The sequence below is a fragment of the Heloderma suspectum genome, chromosome 5 (genome assembly GCF_057233095.1).
Source record: "Heloderma suspectum isolate Gila_16-S chromosome 5, 16-S_ref, whole genome shotgun sequence".
NCBI lineage: Eukaryota > Metazoa > Chordata > Lepidosauria > Squamata > Helodermatidae > Heloderma > Heloderma suspectum.
Window position 1 is genome coordinate 212,333,770 of NC_139462.1, and position 17,032 is coordinate 212,350,801.

At 48.0% G+C, this 17,032-nt stretch overlaps 1 long non-coding RNA gene across 1 annotated transcript in view; it reads left to right on the top strand.

The window, feature by feature from the left end:
• Positions 1-3,317, top strand: part of LOC146345140 (uncharacterized) — a 38,506-nt gene extending 35,189 nt beyond the window's left edge. The window contains exon 4 of the long non-coding RNA XR_014791887.1: positions 2,687-3,317. This is a non-coding gene — a long non-coding RNA (uncharacterized LOC146345140). The remainder of the gene's footprint in view (positions 1-2,686) is intronic.
• The last annotated feature ends 13,715 nt before the right edge of the window (positions 3,318-17,032 follow it).

The window sequence follows — 17,032 nt, forward strand, 5'->3', positions numbered from 1 at the left end:
TGATAGACTACGTAAAGACTTACATAGCCTATCGCGTCTGGGTTAAAAAAAAAACCGCGTACACAAATGGCGGTGGCTACGGCCGCCGCCATTTGCGTTCCTTATTTTCGCCGTCTTAGTCTACGTAAATATTTACATAGAGTAAGACTGTGAAAATAAAGGGGAATGCAAATAGCATCCGCTATGCTACTTGCATTCACCTTTCTTGTCTTCGTCTTCGTCTACGTAAATATTTACGTAGACTAAGACGGCCAAAAATAAGGAACGCAAATGGCGGCGGCCATAGCTGCTGCCATTTGCATACGCGTTGTTTTGTTTTGTTTTTAACCCAGACATGATAGACTACTTAAGTCTTTACATAGCCTATCACGGCTGAATTCAGGGACGCAAACAGCCGCGGCTATGGCTGCCGCCATTTGCATCCCTGCTAGCCAGCGGCCGGATGTCCGGCTGCTGGCGGAGCTGGCTGGTGGCACTGCGGAATCCCCGCGGAGCGGAGCCGTCCAGCCAGGATTCCGGGGGGAGGGACGGAGCACCTCCCCCGCCCAGCGGAACCCGGCGGAGCCAGGTAAGCGGAGTTTCGTACATCCCTACAGTCCTTTAGTACTCCTTTAACTCCATTGTCATCCAATGGTCCAAATGCCTCCCTAGCTGGTTTTCTGCTTCTGATATATTTATAGAATTCTTTATTGTTGGCCTGGATGTTGTTAGCGATATGCTCTTCAAAATGCTTTTTTGCATCTCTTATTGTCTGCTTGCATTGCCTTTGTGCAAGCTTGTGATCCCATTTGTTTTCCTCACTTGGGCAAGACTTCCATTTTCTGAAGGAAGCTCTCTTTTCTCTAATAGCTCCCTTAACACTTCTCGTTAACCATGCCGGTGACCTCCTGGACTTGGTGCTACCTTTCCTAACCTGTGGTATACATTTTAGCTGGGCTTCTATTATTGTGGTTTTGAGTAATCTCCAAGCATTTTGAAGGGATTTTATCCTCTTCACCCCCCCCCCTTAACTTCCTTTCTACCAGTTCCCTCATTTAGAGAAAGTTTCCTCTTTTGAAGTCAAATGTGACTGTGCTGGACTTCCTGGGCAATTTTTCACTTAAATATACATTAAATCTGATAGCACTGTGATCACTGTTTCCAATTGGTTCAACAACATTTACATTTCATACTAGGTCCTGGGTGACACCACTTAGGATTAAATCCAATGTTGCCTCCCCTCTGATCGGTTCCATGTTCTAAGGCACAATCACTTGGGGGGAATTGAAGTCACCCATTATTACAACACTTCCTTATTTGGAGGCCTCCTTCCTGATTTTGTTTTCCATCTCAAGGTCACTCTGAGCATTCTGGCCTGGGGGACAATAGCATGTTCAGTTTTGGAGCCTGATATTGGCTTCTGTGGAAGAGGCTACCCTTTTTAGCTGTTCTAGTCCACTCGACACCATGCCCTCTTTGACATACAGGGCAACACCTCCTCCAGTATGCCCCTCCCTGTCCTTCCTATGGAGTTTATATCCTGAGATGACTATATCCCACCTGTTCTCTCCACTCCACCGAGTTTCTGTAATGCCCACTACGTCCAGGATTTCCTTTAAAATCAAGCACTCCAACTGTCCCATTTTGGCTCAGAGTCTTCTAGCATCTGCATAAAAACACCTATACACAGTATCCTTCCCCAGATGCCTCTGGCATGTGCATCTTTTGCTATGGGACGTTGGCCGCTTTGATTGGCTATTACGTTCTACCATGTACTCCTGGGTGCTTCCAGATAAGGCTTTTATTGTGCAATTGCACTGCCTCATTAACAGAATTGGGGGGGGGGGGTTTTTTTCCAGACAATGACATCTCCAATTTGTAGCCCTCCCATGTTTTCCCACAGCTTCTTCCATCTTTTTTCTTAACAGAAAAAAAAAATCTGTTAAGGAAGAAAATGGAATAGTTGCACAATGCCTTCTGAACCTTAGTGCTGAGAGCCCTCCATCTGGAAGCACCCTAAGAGAGAGGTATCAACCAGTCACAGTTGTATAAAATTTAATTATGAATTAATCCATGTCTGACTCTGATCTTCAGCTTACTCAGCTATTTAATCTTATTCATTTAGCCAATTTGCTGGTTAATTAAATATCCAAAAAAGAGTCTCCATTGTAAATGCTAAAAGACCCAGATATTATTTCTCTCTAGACGCACCATCAAGGCTGCCAGTTCAGTTAGATAGGAACACCACTAGATCTGCTTGATTCGCCTTCAGTTTGGATGGGGCTGTATTTGAAAGTCCTGCTCCAAATCCATTCTGGAGCCCTTCTTTGCAAATCTTCACTGCGAGATAAAACTGAACAACTGCTATTGTCTACACATTTTAACTGAAACTGCAGAAACACCAACAGCTGCAGAACTTTGAAATGGTTCCAGGTGCTCTGCTTTTATCAAAGTTCAAAGGAGGCTTCTGCTCTCTTTGCGTCTAATCTGTAGCAATTGAGCAAACCCCACCACCACCACACACGCACGCACACAGGCACATCAACAAAAAGCCCCCCAAAGCACAATTCTCCACCCCCTCCTCCACTTTGCCACTTTTCAGACTTCTTGGCGTAACGTTCACTGATCATTCCTTTTCACTGATCCTTTTCCTTTCCCTGGAGAAATTCAGTGAAATTGTCCCCCACATTTCTCTGCCCACAACTAGGGTGGAAAATTTCAAGAGGTGATCTGTACACAGTTCGAGCTGCAACCATAAGAAGGGAGAACAGAACAGCAGGGACCTTGCAGTTGCCCATCAGAAGGTAGTGCCTGAACAGGAGACTGAACAGGAAGGCCCACAGGTCACCTGGTCAAAGGCTTCCTATGTATTGGAATCATGTATTATATTTCAATTACAGATGTTATTTCTAAATTTGCAACTATACCTATAAATTAGCATGTGCATATTTTGTGGAAATCTTTGTCCTCCTCTGTTGGTGATGTATTTCCTTTGTTTTGGCAAATTGTATATGGTCGCTGTATATTCATTCTTCCTCCATATCTGTTGCTCTGACAAAATGGTTGACTTGACCCCTCATGCTTCTGAAAGTAAACTGAGAAAGCCTATCTTCCAACTTGGCTCTGTCTTTTCCCTGCCTTGCAAATTTATGTCTTCTTGTTTCCCCTCCCCACCATACTCAAAAATTCAGTTTATGTTTCAGGCAGCATTGTTCCCGGACCCATTAAATCATTTCAGCTTGAGACCACCGATGTGTTATATTTTTCTAGTGCCCTACATTGTCAGGGTTATTCGCTGTGAGAGAGAGCTAAAAATAAACATGTACTTTAGCTCCTAGATAGTGTGTTGATTCTGTTCTTCAACAGGGAAAAGGTAGAGAGCTCTGCCAACCAAAGAAAAGTTCTTAATTGTCTCTCTCCACCACCACCCCAAGTTGAAAGTACTGAATGACTGCAATTAGGAAAGAGCTTCATGAACCAAAGGTGTTCGTCTTTGTTACTATTTTGAAATAATAACATTGAAACAACTTTACACTGACAGTATCTGACTAATACCTGGGCTTGGGGATTATGATTTTGTTATGCCATAAGCAGGTGATTTAGCAGACCAATTTATTTGGTGCCAGCGTCTCACATTCAAATCAAAATGTGTGTGTGTGTGTTTAATGGATTGTTTTGAATCAATAACAGCCTCTCCATTTCAGCCTCTCAGCTATAAATTAGGCATAATAGTCAACCTATCACGTAGGGTTATTGTGAGGTTCACATGTATGGCTGGAAGAAGCAAAATCATGCAGGCTTGCATCTTTATGGGAAGAAGATAAGGGGTATCTTTCTTATTTATTTATTTATTTATATTTCTTGGCTGCCTTTCAGGGCAGACGCCCTCCCAAGGCAGCTTACGACAATAAAATACATAAAAACAGTTAAAATATTAAAAGTGATAAAAGCATAAAAACAATAAAAGCCAACAATAAAAACAACAGTTAAAACCAACAATAAAACCAATAATGATGTTAACAGTATCTCCTTCACCAGGTATTGAGATCTGAGGGATTTAGAGAACATCAGTTGTATCATTACTTTGAGAACATCTGAGAGAAATAATGTTCTGTCACGTGTGTATGATCATCAAATATGTCCTCTCTATTAACCTAGAAGAGCTGCAATAAAACTGTTATAACAGAAAAAGGTAGACACAGAAGGTGAGAAGAAGAAAGAGAAGTTCCCTCTTCCATTTTCCCAGTACTGTGTTGAAGTAGTTGATCATTCTTTCTCTTTCTGATGTTCAGGCTGTAAGTGTCATATAAGTGACATTTAAGGGGAAGAGTCGTAGCTCAGTGGCAGAACACGTGCTTTGTATGCAGACAGTCCCAGATTCAATCCCCGGTATCTCCAGGTAGGGTGGCACGAATCCTGCCTGAAACCCTGGAGAGCTGCTACCAGTTAACAATTCTGGATTACATGGACCAAGGGTCTAATTAATTATAAGGCAGCTTCCTCTCTTCCTATGGTATTGCTTATATAGCCAAAACAGCGCCATGCACACACAAAGGGGAGACAGTAGCAGGCTTGGGGGAACACCAAAGTTTGCTGCTGAACAACAACAAAAAACAACCCTGTAGAAAAAAAAAATAAGGAGAGATTTCCTCGCCCTCAAAATAGCCCACAGAGGATTGAGTGTGCTCAGTGGAAACAGAATCCTGACTGACGGTTGGAGAGGGGGAAATAGAAAACTGGGTGGGAGGGAGAATGGAGTACTATGGAGGACATGACTGATAGTCTGGAAAAGTGAACAGTAGCACTCTATTCTGCAACCTTTTGCAGAATTGCACTGGCTGCCTATTAGCTACTGAGCCATGTTTAAGGTTATGTTACTGTCATACAAAGCCCTAAACAACTCGGGATCAGGATATCTAGCAGACAGCCTCCCACTATGTATACACAGCTGACCTTTAAGGTCTTCAGAGGAGGCCTTGCTGGTTATTCTGCAACCAACAGAGTGTCGCCACATAATACCTTGATGTTGGGCCTTCTCGGTGGTGGCACCCATCCTCTGGAAAACCTTCCTTCCTGCAGTTTAGGAGGCAGAAAATATGGCATATTTCAATTCAAATGCCTCCTAAAAATACACTGGTTCACCCAAGCGTTCTCTGGCTTGTAATAAATGGTAACTATTGTTTTTAATAATGTATTTTACATGTGATGTTTATATTTATATGTGAACTGCTTAGGGATTTAATTATATTAAGCAAACAGAAGTATCACTAATAAATAGACGTGTATTTTGCTGCAGGCCTTGCTTCTTTTGGCTCTAGTGCAGGGGTAAACTACTGTTGCCCCCATTGTATGACACACTCCAGGGTGCCCTGGGCAGTTACTCTGGACAAATGTGAAGCAGCCGATCACGACGACTGAAGAAGTGCTATGTGCCTTTGAGCAGGATAAAACTGGACCAATTATTTCAAATGGGTGATCACTTTTACCCAGGGTTGGTCCAATACACTTTGCTGCCAGAGGCAGAACAACAAAGGCCAACACCCACTCAAGTTAAGGTGCAGAGTATCCAAAGCTGGCCAAGTTATTTTGGCACCTGAGACAGAAAATCCCACAAGAATATTTCCCCCACTCCCTGAAAGTAAATATGCAATATTTACAAATTAAATAACGAAGAATTTGCTGCCTTTTCATGATACCCACATTCTGCTGCCTGAGGCAGCCACCTCACTCTGCCTAATGCTAGGGCCGGCCCTGCTTTTACCCTAATACATAGCCTGGACCTCACATTCCTTAGGAAAGCAGCTTTTCCCATCTCTCTCTCTCTTATTCTGTCTCTCCAGCAAATACATGGGGTGGGAGGACTGTTACTGAGCTGCTCAGGCCTGGAGAAGATCTGCACCAGGTTCCATCCACCCTGAGGTATGAGGGTGAGCATCAAGGCCTTCTCAGTTGTGGTGGCAACACAACTGTGGAACTCACTCCAAGGGAGGCCTGTCAGAGCCCAACTGTGAGAAGTAGCCTTCCCCTACTGGGCCCCCTCCAGATGTGTTGGACTGCAACTCCCATGATCCCCAGCTAGCATGCCCATTGGGAATCATGGGAGTTGCAGTCCAAGGCATCTGGACAGCACCAAGTGGGGGAAGGCTGCTGTAAATATTTCAGCTGCAAGTAAGCTAAATGTGCAGGTTTGTTTGTGTGTGTTTGTGTATGCACACACACACTTTTGTTTTAATTGCCCCTGAATTCCACTTTAAGCAAACTTTCAGAGAAATATGCAAGTTGGTGCTTGGGCAAAGCAAGCACCTGAGGAAGTTCGCTGGAATCCAAAAGAGTTTATCTCCTTAAGGCTAAGTGTCATTTCCTGAGGAGGGGTAGATGCACATCGGATTATATACACTAACATTTGGTTTTATGCAGGGCTGTCCGCCGCTTTGGCATAGGGATGTACGAAAGTGACTTACCTTTCGCGGATTATGTTGATGGTGGGGGGGAGGCGTTCCGTCCCTCCCCCCGGAATCCTGGCCAGGGGGGGAGGCGTTCCGTCCCTCCCCCCGGATTCCTTGAACGGCCGGCTGTGCTCCACGTTTGTTTGTTTTTTAAACCCACCCAACCATGATAGGCTACGTAAAGATTTACACAGCCTATCACTCTTTTTTTTTTTTTTTTTTTTACACAAGCCTGGAAATGGCGGCGGCGGCAGCCGGTCGGAAGACCGGCCGCCACTGCTGCTGCAGCCACCACCAGAGCCGCCACCACCCGGAAGTTCTGCCCCAGGTGAGTCTCGTCCAGGGGGGGATCCACGGGGGGCGAGGGGGCAGGCCGTTCCGCCACGGAGTTCGTAGGGCTGAATGCACTGGCATTCGGCCTCACCAAGATCCGTGGCAGAATTCTCTGCCATCCCTACTTTGGCACAAAGCCCGAGCCCCAAGTCAAAGCGGGCCACTTCAGGCTGCCTCCAAGGTGAGGCAGAGGGGACATGAAGTGGCCCAGAGCAAATCGGGTTGCTCCAAAACACTTCGGTGCTCTTCAGTGCAATCTGGAAGCCCAGCCGCCACACCACCGCCACTGCCACAACCCAGCCCCCAGCTCCTTACCTGGGTCCTCTGGATGTGCACAGGCATCTGTCTTGTTGTTCCAGAGGGGGGAGCCATTTTTAAAATGGCAACTGCCTGTCTTCCCAGAAACACAGGGAGTTAATGCCCCCGTCCCCTGGAACAACAAGACAGCTGCTGGCACACGTCCAGGGGGCCTAGGAGCTGGCAGAGGCAGCAGCTTCCCCAGTGGCACCAGCAGCGGCAGCACCAGGGGCTCCACTGGAGCACAGGCAGCCCCCCACCTGGAACAAGCCTAAGGGCCCAGGTAGGGAGCTGGGGGGCCGGGCGGCATGTGTGTTGGGGGGGGGGCAAAGCAGGATTCAGATGTCCAAATCCAGCTTCAGCTTCACAGACCAAGGAGAGGCAAGGCAAGTGTCACATTCCCTTGGCCCCCTCCTTCCTCAAGCACACATGCAAGAAGAGAGGCTTCAGTCTCATGCCTTTAATTCACTAGCAACAGGTTCATTACAGATGCAAATCCTCGAAGACTCTCAGGTGACAAAGGAATGCAGCTGCTCCATTCACGGATGGCAACAGGGGATCCAAATGGGAGCTATGACATTGCCAGCCGTTCCAGATAAGAACTTGCTAGCTAGGATAACTTAGGGAGGGATGCCCCTCCCTTCCAGTGATGCTCCCCTACATCGACCCTCATGCATCGCCAACCGGGTCGACCGTCTGAGCTCCGCCTCTAACTTTTCCTGCTTTGCTCTGCAATGCAGCTGAGCATCCCTCAGGTCACACCCTGCACTCTCCTCCTCCTCCTCCTCCTGGGTTCTCACGGAGAAGGGAAAGGGGGGGGCTTCAGGCCCAGCCATCTGTGTGTTAGCATCCTGAGAAGCACACCTATCCATATCTGAACTCGCTCGGGAAGATGCCTGCCCCGGTTCTGGCTGTTCGCCTTCTGAGTCTGAACTGCTAACTATCTCCATGTGCTCAGAATCAATCCTGACTGCCAGGCCAGGCCAGGCCAGGCCAGGCATCCCCCCCGCAATCATCCCAAACCAAATTGGATCTGCCTCAGAAGCCCAAAGTGGCCTCCGAGTCAGATCAGGGAGCCCATGTACAGCCCTAGTTTTATGTCATTTTATGGAAGGTTCAACTGCATTTGGCTCCTCCAGTGCCTTAAACAACCTGATTGACAACCCGATTTTCAAAAATCAAGGGGTGACACTTTTCTTGGTGCAAAGTTAAGGATTTTCACCTGTTACCAGGGACATATGGCATTGAGGGCCATTTCCTCATGAGGCGAACAGCCTACGGCTTGGAGTTTGGAGTGCTGTCTCACAAGTAGATCCACTGGCAGACCAGCCCTCTGATATGCCATGTACTGCATCAGCCTGAAGCATTTACTTACAAGCAGATCTACTCATATGTACGTAAGCATGACAACCTGCTGTTTTAAGAGGCAAAGATACTGGGATTTTGTTCTTTGCAGTGCCTTCTGAGACATCACTAGGAATTTTGCACTGAAGTAAATATCACACTTTAAACAACAACAGACATGTTCTCACTTCCCAATAAATCACTACGGGGGGGGGGGGAGACAGAAAACATACCATATCAGCTGTTTTGCTTGAAGTGTATAGACTACCTTCTTAGCTCTGCTGCTCTGATGGGTAGTGCTGTGCCAAAAAATTCTTTCACTGTTTTTTCCCCAATCATTTTCATTCAGTCTGTTAGAAAAGAAGTTGCTTTCAAAAAGAAATTCAACAGAGAAGAAAATTTGGGAGACATTCTCATGGGTTGGGACTGGGGTTCTTGTGCTTACCGTATTTTGGATTTTGCCAAGGCATTCTGCCCTCACGATACTGCCTCCCTCACAACTGCTACAGGGTTTTCAGGGAAGTAGTGGTATTATAAGCATCTGCATTAGAGACCAGAGGTATCCACCATCCACTCTCTGCATTTAAGAATGAACTAGAGCTGAGCCAAAATTCCTCAGAAGACATTTTTCTCAGAAAGAATATAAGGTTTTTTCTTTTCTTATCCCATAGAAATAAAAGGTCACTGTGCAGGATTTTCTCTAAAACTTCTTCAACATTTTGTGGTGGCCACCTTCCCTCTGAGCCCTGGGGGGCCCACACCCACAAAACCCTGAAACAATGCTAGGCAGGGGACATTGTGGAGGATGTAAAATGGGGGCCAGGCTGCCAACACACTTGCTGCTGTTGCCGCTTAGAGTGGCCATGCAAAACAAAAAACACTTAGGAAAAAAGAAAGACACTGTGCTACAACCCCTGTGTTAGAAAAAAAGGAGACTCCATAACCGTTGGCGTCTCAAGTTACGTAAGAGCCCGAGTGGCGGGAAAATATAGGCGGAGCAAAAAGGGAATCATACTGACGCGCTCATGACTAACGGCTTGGTAAGCTGATAGTGACTGTTTATTGGATATTAACTTAGTGAGCCGATGTACTAACTGTTTCATTGGTTACTGGTAAGAACAATAGAAGCGATATGATATAAAGGGCTTTTGCACACGTGTCTCGGGGTCCAGACTGCTCTGCACCCGTTTTGCAAAACGTTCAATAAAATAAGGTTGGATCCACTGCTGCCTGCCTGGCATCCTTTTCTTCTAAACCGAAAGCAAGGACTTTTTATCTAACAATTTGGTGCCGTGACTCGGATCCTGCTTCGGGGCGCGTCCCCTTCGCGCTGAGCCGAGGGGCCGCAGAGAAGTGGCCACAGGCGGTTGTTTTACACTGCCTTCTCCTCACGACGGTGGCGGCAGAAGCGCCTGGGGACCAACGCCAGAGGAAGAGGGAGACGTGATCACTCCTTTTAGGCACCAGCAGTGGATCAATAAGCAGCTGGACGCAGCTGCGGGCGGGACAGAAGAGGCTTTGGGGGTAAGTGAAACAGCTTACATTAGGGGATAAACGCGGGATGGTGGTGTGTTTGTGATTGTGTGAGACGCCTACGGGCGAAGCGAGTGAGGAGCCCCGATCTGCATTTCCTTACCCTGGAGACGGGCTAGGTCAGAGGAGGGCGAAGCGCAAGAATTGCTGACTGAAATTCCCACCGTCATGGGCGGGTCCCAATCTAAGTCTGCGAAGAAGTCCCATACGCCCTTGGAGTGTTGTTTGCGCAATTGGTCACATTTTAAGCAGGATTATGGAACTAAGATGACAAAGGATCGTCTTGTCTTTTTTTGCACCCGGGAATGGCCAATATTAGAACCCAAATGGCCACCCGAGGGGTCTTTTGACCCAACCTTGGTATCTGATGTGCGAACAATAGTAGCACAGAGGGGAAGTTGGGACCAGTTCCCTTATATTGATTCGTGGGCAACTTGTGTGCCCCTTGGCGGCAGGCCTGCTCCGTGGGTTGTTAAATGCATGTCCCTTGCCCTTCCCATGGTGGTCAAAAGGAAACCACCAAAAGAAGGACCACCCAGGGTCGTGGCCACGGCACCGGAGGACCTACTGCTTCCTCCTCCCTACGGGACAGCCGTCGCAGGGCGCTCGTTGCAACCACCACCCTCTCCTGAGGGGCCCGCCCAGCGGTTAGATGCCCCCGAGAAGGACCCCTCTCATGAAATAGTACCAGAGGACCCCACCCCTCTAGTTGAACGCCAGGACACTCTCCAAGATCGTCTATATTCCCTAGAGGAAAGATTGGAGGTCCTACAGAGAGAGGCAAAAGGGGGACCTAACTACAACCTGCGAAAGGACCCCCAACCACCGGTGAAGTTCACCTTCCCCATCAGAGAAGTCCCCGACCCTACCACCCAACATCCTCAAGGGACGATGTTTGTTTATGTCCCATTCACAACATCTGATTTGTATAATTGGAAACAATTTAACCCCTCCTTTGAAGAGGATCCCGGGCCACTCCTGTCTGTGATGGAGAATGTGAGGCTTACTCACAACCCCACATGGGACAATACACAAATGCTATTGAACACCTGTTTTCTCAGCCAAAAGCCAACCATCCTTGCGGGGGCACGAGCCAAGTATAGGGAGGAAAATCCCCAGGCAACTGAGGAGGAGACGGCGGAGGTTCTGCCCACAGGGCGACCCAATTGGGGGGTGGCCACAGCGGCACATAGACGCTTACATGCTGACTATTTTCGACTCATTTTAGCAGGCATGAAGCAAGCCGTGAGAAGGGCCCCCAATTTGCAAAAAGTCCTGACTCTAAAGCAAGACAAAAACGAACCTCCTGCTGTGTTCCTCCAAAGGCTGAGGGAAGCCTTTGCTAAATATACTGACATTGACTTGAATGATCCAAATAATTTAAGGATCCTCACGACTCAGTTCGTGGGAAGTAGCTGCCAGGACATCAGAAAGAAGTTGCAAAAAGTTGAAGGAGGGTTGGCAGCTGACCTAGGAGTTTTAGTTGAAGTAGCTCAAAAGGTTTATGAGAGGCGAGAAGAAGAAGAAGGAAAAGAAAAAGACAAGAGGCAGGCCAAGCTCCTTGCTGCAGTTCTTAAACCTGACAAGGAGGGAGCTAGGAAGGGGAGAAAAGGGGGAAGGAAAGGATCTCCCCTGGGGAAAGATCATTGTGCCTTTTGTAAGAAAATGGGGCACTGGAAGCGTGACTGTGAGGCTTTGAAGCAGAAAGAGAGAGGGGAAAATACGGGAGAAGCGCAGAGAGTTCTGTATGAACAGGAAAGAGATTAGGACAGACCGGGGCCCGGCCCCCTCTTAGCCGTCTCTGAGGCAAGACGGGACCCCATGGTCAAAATAAACGTTGGGGGCTGCTCCTACAAAGCCCTTGTGGACACAGGGGCCGCCCTGTCTGTCCTCCCCCTCAGTGAGGCCCCAACGGGAGGTGGGGGGTTCACCACCATAATGGGGGTCGAGGGAAGGGCAACCCAAGTGCCCCTCTCTCGTCCCCTGTTCACCAAGGTTGGGAAAACACACCTAGAACATGCATTTGTCTGTACCCCCTCCTGTCCGGTGGCATTGCTAGGGAGGGACTTATTGACTAAACTCCAAATTGAGATTGCTTTTACTCCTGACGGAAGGATGGAGATACGGCTCCCTAAACAGCAGAGTAGTAACTACCAAATGGCCCTTTTGAAGGTTGCAGAAGAATCCACCCCAGAGGCCACTGAGGACTGGAGCTTAATAGAAAACAGAGTCAACCCTCTAGCTTGGGCCGGGATTGGAGGGGCCTCTCGAGCCAAGTCAGCAGCACCATACAAAATTCCCCTCAAGGAGGGAGCAAGGCCTGTTCATGTGAAACAGTATCCCCTTTCCCGCCAAGGAAAGGAGGGCCTACAACCAGTAATAACAAAGCTCCGAGAAGAAGGCCGGCTCATTGAGATAATGTCCCCCTATAACACGCCCATCATCGCTGTGCCAAAAAGGGGAGGGGGGGCAAGGGCTTTCGCTTAGTGCAAGACCTCCAGCTCATTAATCAGCAGATCGAGGCCCCCCATCCTGTGGTCCCCAACCCACACACCCTCCTTGTAGGAATTCCGGAAGAGCACGCCTGGTTCACTGTCATAGACCTAAAAGACGCCTTTTTCAGCATCCCCCTCCACCCTGATTCAAGGCCTTTGTTCGCCTTTGAATGGGAAAGCCCGGGGGGGGGTCAAAAGTTCAATTAGCATGGACAGTCATCCCTCAGGGGCTGAATCTCTCACCGGTGGTCTTTGGCCAGCAGCTCCAAAAGGATCTCGAACCCTGGGTCCAGCAGCACTCAGAGGTGCATCTCCTCCAGGACTGTGACGACCTCCTGATTTCAGCCAAGGCCAAGAATGCGTGCCTGAGTGGGACGGTTTCCCTCCTCAACTATCTAGCAGGGGGGGGGGGTATAAAGTGTCAAAAGAAAAAGTACAGTTGGCCCAACCAACTGTAAAATTCCTAGGCTACCACATAACTAAAGGGACTCGGAGCCTAGGGCAAGAAAGAGTTGAAGTCATCCATGACACTCCTGTCCCTAAGTCCCCCCGCGAATTGAGGGCCTACCTGGGGTTGACCGGATTCTGCCGACTATGGATAGCAAACTATGGGGAGACAGCGCGGCCGCTGTATGAGGCGCTGCAGAAAGATAGACTGGATAAATGGAAATGGACTAAGGAAACTAATAAGTCTTTTCTCAGTCTTAAAGCTGCTCTTGTGTCACCACCTGCTCTAGCCATACCAAATCCCAGCCGGCCATTTAGACTATATGTGCATGAAAATAAGGGCATAGCTTCGGGAGTGCTTTGCCAGCGAAAAGGGCCCTCTTGGAGACCAGTGGGATATTACTCCAAGGTCCTAGATGTCGTAGCACGAGGATGGCCAAGTTGCCTGAGGGCAGTAGCGGCAACAGCTCTGGTTTGTGCTGAAGCCGAGAAAATGACAATGGGAGGACCCATTGAAGTTTGGGTGCCGCATGGAGTGCCGCAAATTTTGGGATCAGGAGGAGGAAGCAAATTTCTCAACCCAGCCCGGCATTCCCGATATGAAATAGGTTTACTAACAAACGAAAACCTCACTTTTAAGGCTTGCTCCAGCTTTAATATCGCCACACTACTGCCAACATTACTGGGCACAAACGGATCAGGACTCCCAGATCATGACTGCCTTGAAGTATTAGACCTAGACACCAAAGGCCGACCGGACCTTGAGGATGAACCAATAGAGGGAGCCAGAGATCTGTTTGTAGATGGATCTAGCTATATGCTGGATGGAAGGCGCTACACAGGCGCGGCTGTCGTTACTCTAGAGGAGAGTGTGCGTGAGGAAAGGCTGCCTCCTCATTTCTCCGCCCAATCCGCTGAACTGGTAGCCCTGACAAGAGCCCTGCAAGCCAGCAAGGGAAAGCGAGTAAATATTTATACCGATAGCAAAAATGCCTTCGCCGTTGTGCATGCTCATGGGCAACTGTGGAAAGAGAGGGGATTCCTTACAGCAAACGGATCTCCAGTGGCTAATGGCGGCCTAATAGTGGATCTTCTGGATGCCCTCCAGCTACCCTCACAAGTAGCTGATGTCCACGTCCGAGCCCATGGGAAAGAAAAAGAGGAAAAATGGAGACAGGGAAACCAGAAGGCAGATGAGGCCGCAAAAAGAGCAGCCAGAGAGGGAATCCAAGGAACATTCCTCATTCTACCCAAAAGAAAAGAGCGCCCCACATACTCCCCTGCTGAGTTACGGATGGCACAAGAACACGGAATAAGTCCCTGCGATGACAGATGGATCCAGATGACAGATGGAAGACTGCTTCTTCCACAGACCCTGCAGAGGGCTGTTCTAGAGTGAGTTCACCATTCTCTTGGACACCCTGGAGCATCAGCCATGATCGACTATTGCAAGAGGCTGTTTGTCTCCCCTGCCTTAACTGTATGCGCCCACCGACTAGCCGCAACCTGTGAAGTCTGCCAGAAAATCAACCCTCCCAGGGCACCCCCTCCTCCAAAAGGAGGGCGACCATGGGCCTACTATCCTTTCCAGAGGGCGCAGATTGATTTTGCTGAGATGCCACCATGTAGGGGTTACAGGTATTTGCTTGTAATAGTATGTCAAATGACAGGGTGGGTAGAGGCGTTTCCATGTAGGAACTGCCAAGCTAAAACTGTTGTTGCTAAATTGTTACAGGAGGTGGTGCCCCGGTTCTCCCTGCCCGAAGTTATAGAGTCCGATCAGGGCTCACATTTCACCTCAGTTATTACACGGGGGCTGGCACAAGCTCTGGGAGTAGAGTGGCATTTACATTGCCCCTGGAGGCCCCAGGCAAGTGGACAGGTTGAAAGAATCAATCGGAGCCTCAAGGAGACTTTAACCAAACTCCAACGAGGGGTGAAGCTCACTTGGGTTGAGGCTCTGCCAATAGCTTTAACGAAGCTTCGAAGGATGCCAAGAAAGGACATAAAATTGTCCCCCTTTGAACTGATGTTTGGGTTCCCGCCTCGGGTACACTGCGGAAGGAGGGAGGAAGTCAAGTGGGAGGTGGGTGATCAGATGCTAAGGGATCAGTTGACTTCTCTACAGTCTGTTCTTTCACAGCTACGAGCTTATTCCGTTCCGTTTCAGAGACTGCCGTTAGATGCACCTATCCATCTCTTCCAGACGGGAGACGAGGTGTTGCTGAAAAAGTGGAATAAAGAAGCTTTAAAGGAAGGGTGGGAGGGGCCTTATTTGGTGGGACCAACCAGCCACTCGTGTGTAAAGCTTGTGGGTTCTAGTAAATGGACACATTGCAGCTGGATAAAGCCATTTAAGCGACCCTCGCTTCCTTCTGTCACTTGGAAAGAACAGGAGGACACAGGCAACGGTCCTTTGCTCCCTGGCACCCCTCTGGAAGCTGCCAAGGACACAGGCGAAGAAGCCATCCAGGAGCCACAATCGCCTGTAATATACAAGTCACAACATCTGGGAAAAGCTCGGGTTCGAATTACAAAAAACTTGTAATATGAAGCAAGTATTGTGGGTGGTGTTGGTAATGTTAGTTAAATAAATATTAACATGGATGGTGATACCTCAAGGACTTGGGCTTGACAGATAAAACCCCGAAATGTCACACCAACACCCCTCAGACCACTTCTGGTACAGATCCCTGAGAAAGAGAGGCGTCCCTGGAGAACCAGGTTAGGGATCCCAATAACAGAGGAAACTGATAATGTGTGGTTAGAGTGGATAAAGTATACAGCCAAGTCTTTAAATAAGTCTGACTGTTTTGTTTGTGCCACAGGGAGATCTGTAGCAAAGGTGCTGCCCTTTCCACTGGGATGGGACACTCCTTCCCTCCTCACCTGCGTGATCCGTTTGTTCCAACACCCTGATGCATGGGGAGAGGAGGAATGCCAAACCCTCAATAAATTATACCCCCCACTCAAATCAAAGGATCGTGTCAGACCTTCCACAGTCTTCCTGCAAAGAAGAAACCATACCGGATGCATACACCGAAACCTTGCAGACACAGAGGGGCGTATAGGGAACCTGATGAGTAAAGTAAGATGTATTAATTCCACCCACTTTAGGAATAATTCCCTTTCAATCCCACGAGCTGATCTCTGGTGGTATTGTGGTGGCCTAGAGTTGTATGAGGTATTGCCCTCCAATTGGTCCAGAGCTTGTGGGTTAGTTCAGTTGGCAGTCCCCTTTTCAATTGCATACCATCCAGCAGAGAAGACTGGCCAACCCCGGCAGAAACAATCAGTAACCCCTTTTGATGATCAAATATATATTGACTCCATAGGAGTACCAAGGGGAGTGCCAGATGAGTTCAAAGGAAGAAATCAAATTTCTGCAGGATTTGAATCTACCCTGTTTTGGTGGGTGACCATTAACAAAAATGTAGATTGGATCAATTACGTTTATTATAATCAACAGAGGTTTATAAACTATACTCGAGATGCTGTAAAAGGATTGGCTGAGCAGCTAGATGCCACCAGCCAAATGGCTTGGGAAAATCGGCGTGTTCTTGATATGATGTTAGCAGAAAAAGTAGGGGTTTGTGTCATGCTAGGTGGACGGTGTTGCACCTTCATCCCTAACAACACTGCCCCAGATGGCACGGTAACAAGGGCTTTGCAGGGTCTCACCGCCTTGTCTGAAGAATTAGCCGAGAATTCAGGGATTAACAACCCCGTGACTGACTGGTTGGAGAGATGGTTTGGAAGATGGAAACACCTAGCAGCCTCAATCCTTATTTCGCTTGTAGTGATGATAGGAGTTTTAGTGTTATTTGGTTGTTGCATTATCCCCTGCGCTAGAGGCTTATCCCAGTGGTTAATTGAAACCGCTCTGTCAAAACAGATGCTCTTGCTTTATTGTGCTGATAAAGAAACTCCGTTTTAAATGCTTTAAGACGTGAATAAAGACTTAAAGGAGGGAATTGTTAGAAAAAAAGGAGACTCCATAACCGTTGGCGTCTCAAGTTACGTAAGAGCCCGAGTGGCGGGAAAATATAGGCGGAGCAAAAAGGGAATCATACTGACGCGCTCATGACTAATGGCTTGGTAAGCTGATAGTGACTGTTTATTGGATATTAACTTAGTGAGCCGATGTACTAACTGTTT